Below are 6,150 nucleotides of genomic sequence, written 5' to 3'. Positions count from 1 at the left end.
TAACAAAGCGATATCATGTGTAAATTATTAACTGAAATTAAAAATGTTTCAATTAATATCCGGAAATTCTCATTCTCTAAACTGCACATGTGCGTCAATTTAATTGGGCGGATTCCAAAGACGTAAATTTTACAGGAATCCCACGGTGTTACCCTATTTAACGAGTTCGTATTAAAAACCATGATGTAAAACACTCGAGGTTACAAGGGTCAGTGCGCCCTCTATCAGGCGGATGTTACGTGATGATTCGATTTTCACACCAAATTTTGTGCGGAATTCTGGGAATTATTGTGACATTGTCAAGAATACCTGATGATATTTATGTAATTAATTACGGTTCATACATTTACAAGAATTATTTATAGTTTGTTTAATTCACGATATTTATGGTATTCTTACTTTTACAAAAATGGAGTTTATGGTAGGCTTAACTTTCATAAACAGTAGTTATTGTATGCCTAATTTGCATAAATAGTGTTCATGGTTTGTTTACTTTGCATAAACAGTACTCGCGGTTCCAATGATTTGCATAGTGTTCAAAGAATGCTTTATTTGCATAAACAATATTCATGTATATTTAATTTGCATAAACAATATCCATGATCTGTTTAATTTGCATATAAACAATATCCATGGTTTGTTTAATTTGCATAAACAATATCCATGGTTTGTTTAAACAATACAGCACTAGGGTACTGCACTAGTGACATCTGAAATTCAAAAAATGATTTGGATAAATAAAAGATATTTTAAAATCGTTATTATATGATCATTTATTTACATAACTTTTACAAAAACATGATATTACACATGGTTTAACAGATTTTTCTTGTCAATACTATAGATTGTACATAAGATAGATTTCAAATATGTCCAAAGGAGACAGACAGGACTAGCTTTGCTATTTTCTGTACTCCCATTTACACTTTTACCTAACAATGCAGATGATTTCTTCTTCTATTTTCAATGCTGTAACAAAGGAGTACTAAATAAGTAATAATAAATATAATAATAATAATAATGTTGGGTTCTTATATATCGCTTTCCCACTCCGTGCTCAAAGCGCTTTACAATTATTACCCCTGGCTCCGGATCAGAACAGCACAGAGGCCCTTTAGTCTTCCTCAACTCCCCGGGGAGCATACAATCCATTGCAGCCATTTAAGCGCATAGGATTAAAGCCTTCACATTGCAACCTACATCCTACCAGGTCCCCAATTATACAACTGGGTTGACTGAGGCACAGTCAAGGTTCAAATCTTGCCCAAGGACTTTAGCCACTCAGACACAATATGTCTAAACCCAGATTGCGTCCCTCTAAAACATAATTACAAATGATCACAAAGGTTTGAATATTACAATATACAATTTATTTGTATAAGCTGTTGTATTTCCTGTACAAACTATATCTGTTAATGTTGCTACAGATAATTACAAAACAATGATCCAGTAACAAACACAAAACCATTTCCTCCATACAAGGTAACTGACACAGTATATCACATTATGCAATGATTACATTTCTGTTTGTTAATTAAAAAATCTGTCTTCTTGATTTCTGAATTATGGATTTATGTTTTTTATAGTTGCCATATGGATGACAAAAGTGGTATTTATTTTGGATTGCTAATTCATAAAACAGCTCTACTATGTTTAAAAACAATGTGAAATCCATCGACCAAATGCAAGTTCGTGTTTGCAACTCATAAAATACGAAAAAGGGTTAGGAATGTGTAAAAGGTTTGTTATTGTGCATACTGATATTTTACACATTGTTAACTTTGTGCAAATTATTAAAATCCAAAATAAACACAGATTAGTCATCCATGACATGTGCCCACTACAAGTTCACTGGTTGTCTTATACATATGAGTAAAGTGATGTATGGCTTGTAACCAACACAGTGTCACAAATAACTATGTTCTGACCTGTTCTGTCCACCATGCTGTATTTTCATGAAGCATTCACTTGGCAAAAAAGTCTTTCTTCCTAATTCATGTAAATTTCAACCCAGAGTTTTGTTTGAATGACTTTAGTTACTGGCAAGATTTTTGTAGATTGGAAGACAGCAGCATTTACAGCCACTGTGCTATTATTTAATGAAATGTTCATTCTGGTTTAAGTTATTTGGACTGTCCAGTCAAACATCTCATTTGGACTGTCCAGTCAAACATCTCATTTGGACTGTCCAGTCAAACATCTCATTTGGACTGTCCAGTCAAACATCTCATTTGGACTGTCCAGTCAAACATCTCATTTGGACTGTCCAGTCAAACATCTCATTTGGACTGTCCAGTCAAACATCTCATTTGGACTGTCCAGTCAAACATCTCATTTGGACTGTCCAGTCAAACATCTCATTTGGTATGTCTTCTGTAAATTCATAGGACACTGGTAATCCAGCCTTTGGTTTACTAAAATAGATACAAAAACTAAATCTATTGTTCTTCAATGTAATATATTACACAGGTGGGTAGTGGTTTCTCTGTTGTGTGATTCTATTCACCCTGTGATCAAGATAGTGTAAACATTAGAAGTCCAAAAACAGTACACTGCAACTTTATGGAACTCTGTCAATAAAACTGTGAGGCCTCCCTACTGAGACTATATTTAAACCAACATCCATTCAATAGCTTATCACTGTTGTATCAACATGTTTTGACAATAGTTTTAGTTTGTCTATCTTAGCAAACAAGGTCTCCAGAGTAATTATTACACCTGTAGTAGTTTGTATGGTCTACAGGGTAAGCATTCTGTCCACACAGCCAACAAACTTGGTAATTCATCCAACCTACATGAGGTCAAACTGTACTTTGTTTCTTCCATCAATGTAATCATCATTGGTTTTTACTAAAGTTGAGAAAGGGTGACGTCAGGTAATGTATATATATAAATTCCCAGAGTAGATTCCATTACTGTGTATCATGATTTTGTTTGGGATTTGACCTCCATATCACCCTTAGCAAAAACCCTTAGAATTAAAACCTTGTACAAGTGTAGTTATTGATAACAGAAGGGTTGAATATTATGGGTAATCTGTATTATCCAATTACTGCTAAGCATACTTTGTTGAAGTATACAATACATTGGATGAGATTTTATGACGTGGTGATAAACTTGGAAACCAAGATCAGTTATCTATAATAATAGTTTTAATAATAATAATCTTTATTAGTCCAGAAATTTGTTGAATGGTCGGTCAGTACAAGAGCAATGCCCTAGTGCCCCAGTGTTGATTTATGAATCCTTTACTATGGGGATAATGTTGACCAAAACAGCTGCAAAAGTGTCCACAATGATGGATCATTAAGTCTTCGACAATATCAACAACAAAAGTTCTGGTAAATTTATTTGTAACAAGTCATTCTTATATTTCAAACATTATCAATTAATGTAAAGGAGTTGTAACAATTAGTACATCACTATTACATCACATGTGTTACATGGCACCATATGGATCATGATTGGCTATTTATTTGGATTTTTAATTTAGAAAATGATTTTATCACTTCTTCCTATTTGAAAAATCTATGTGAAACAGCATATGCCAAGACCTTGTTTGTAACTCAGTACATTGCAAAAGATTAATAAATGTGTAAAATGTTTGTTATTGTACATTGAATATCTTTCAGCATATTGAAATGTAATGAGTTACAAATAAAGACTTGGTCTTTGTTTCAAGTAGGAAGCCATGATATATTTGTTTTCTTAATAAAAAATCCAAAATAAATCCCCAATCCTGATCCATATGGTCACTTTAAGAGAACCAACTAAAAGATGGAAAATTTTGTAAAAATATAAAGTGCATTGTTAACAACTAAATTCTGTTCTATAAATATGTAAAACAAAATAAATTAAAGCATGATTCTAAATAACCTTGATTGTCAGACTAGTCACTATAAGTCTTCCTAATTTCAAGGGGGGTGAAGTGCACTCGAGTGGTGAGGGGGTGAGGGGTGAGGGTGTGAGGGGTGGTGTAAGTTGCATTGTGTCGTCTGGTGGTGTATTATTACAACTGATCAGTACTCAAACGTCTACAACCCTACATTGTATTATTACAACTGATCAGTACTCAAACGTCCACAACCCTACATTGTATTATTACAACTGATCAGTACTCAAACGTCCACAACCCTACATTTTCATAAAACCACTGAGTCTTTGCACTAACTGTACAAGACGTAACAACACATTATATTATTATGATTTGTTGCATCACTAGACAAATTGCCAGTAAAAACCAGTCTTGTTTATATCTCCACAAGTCTTAGTAAAATAGTCTATTGAATGATTATACTCAAATCAAATCAAGGCCCTTTAACCAACTCTTTATCATTGCCAAAGTCCGCTAGGATGATAACACTTTCACTGAAAGCCCTTTAAGTTGATTGATATAATCAGAATTCTATGCCTAATATGTATATTGTAAACTAAACAAACACTAAAAAGCAAAGTTAACAGTGAGACCTGCTCACGTCAACTACATTGAAAAGTTATACTACTTTCAAAAATAAGGAGCAAAAATATAATTCAATCTTAAATTTTCCGATTTGATTGGTGATTGGTCATCACATGTAAAGATGATTCTGAATTTGTACACCTCTCCACTGCATGCACAGGCTAAGGTGAGGTTTATATTTTCCACTAAATATAAAACATTCAAATTAGTTCTCAGTACCTGTGATAGCACTTCATCTCAATGATAGAGGGTCAAAATAGAACATGAAGGTTGACTTGTTCTGACATGTGTCTACACTAATACATGTGTCTATACTAATACATGTGTCTATACTAATACATGTGTCTATACTAATACATGTGTCTACACTAATACATGTGTCTATACTAATACATGTGTCTATACTAATACATGTGTCTATACTAATACATGTGTCTATACTAATACATGTGTAGAATGTAGAATGGATGTTATGGTGTTGACCAAGTAATCAAATGAATGCCACACTTATAATGCGCTTAGTTGGTAAAATTCTTTAGGATAACAAGAATTCAAAGGATATGTGCACATTTGATGCGCAAGTACACATTATCTCATCAGACATTGCAAAAACTGTGTCTGTACTTAACACACATATTTTTACCTTGAAAGGGGAACGCCACTCTTGGAAATACAGGTATTTTGATCAATTTTCAGTTCTTGAGATTCACTTCTTACTTTCACATCACATCACATAAATTTGATGCAATTGACAAGAAACTCCACATTGAAACTATGTTACCTTACATGTTCTCATAGCGGTCCACTGTTGCATCATGGGACTTAGAAGACATGTATATGTATTAGATGAACACTGAATAGTCATTACTATGTATCTGAATGTAATGAACAATTAGGAATGTGGTGTTTTTTTGGCAATCATGTGATATGAAAACATGAAATGACTCTACAGAACTCAAAATGTACAAAAATGCCTTTTATTTCCTGGAGTGATGGAATGTACTGTTAAAATGCTACAATAAAGACAACACTTGAGCCATACTGAACATTGCAGTTATTCAAATCTGGTACTAATTTGTACATAAAGTTTAAAGTTATACTAGACTTCAATGAATTTAGGGATCACATTGTGTTACAAGTAGTTTAGTAATATGTTTTGATTTCATTTGCAATAAGTCAGTACATCTGAAGTGTTATCTTTATCTATACCCATATTGTAGTATCACAGAAAACATTTGTAAAATTACCTGTAACCGATTAAATTACCTGTAACCGATTAAATTAGCTGTAAACGATTGAGTTTCATAATGTATTCATTATATTTCTATATGCTTACTACCAAATCAGAGTGACTATAGAGTTTCAATTTAGAGGCACAATGTTTTTATGTCTCACACTATGTTTGTAGATCTCACACAAGGTGTTTTGTTACAAAATACATAAAATAGACACTGATAGTGTGTAAGCAAAATGATACATTGTATCTCACTGTCAACTACAATCAACATTACTGTCGGATGAAACAGGGAAGATTAAACCAAAACTGTATATTGTGTTGACAGTCAGATAAAATGTTACATTTCATGTATGCAAGTGTTATCAGTGCCTGTATTTTGTTTGTGTAATTTGTAACAAAAAATGTTGTGCACATGGAAAAACAACATTGTTATGTCTAATTGAAACTCTATAGT

This window comes from Glandiceps talaboti, chromosome 9, assembly GCF_964340395.1.
Source record: "Glandiceps talaboti chromosome 9, keGlaTala1.1, whole genome shotgun sequence".
NCBI classification, from domain to species: Eukaryota; Metazoa; Hemichordata; class Enteropneusta; family Spengelidae; genus Glandiceps; species Glandiceps talaboti.
The sequence above is the reverse complement of the archived record's forward strand: the minus strand, read 5'-3'. Positions refer to the sequence as shown.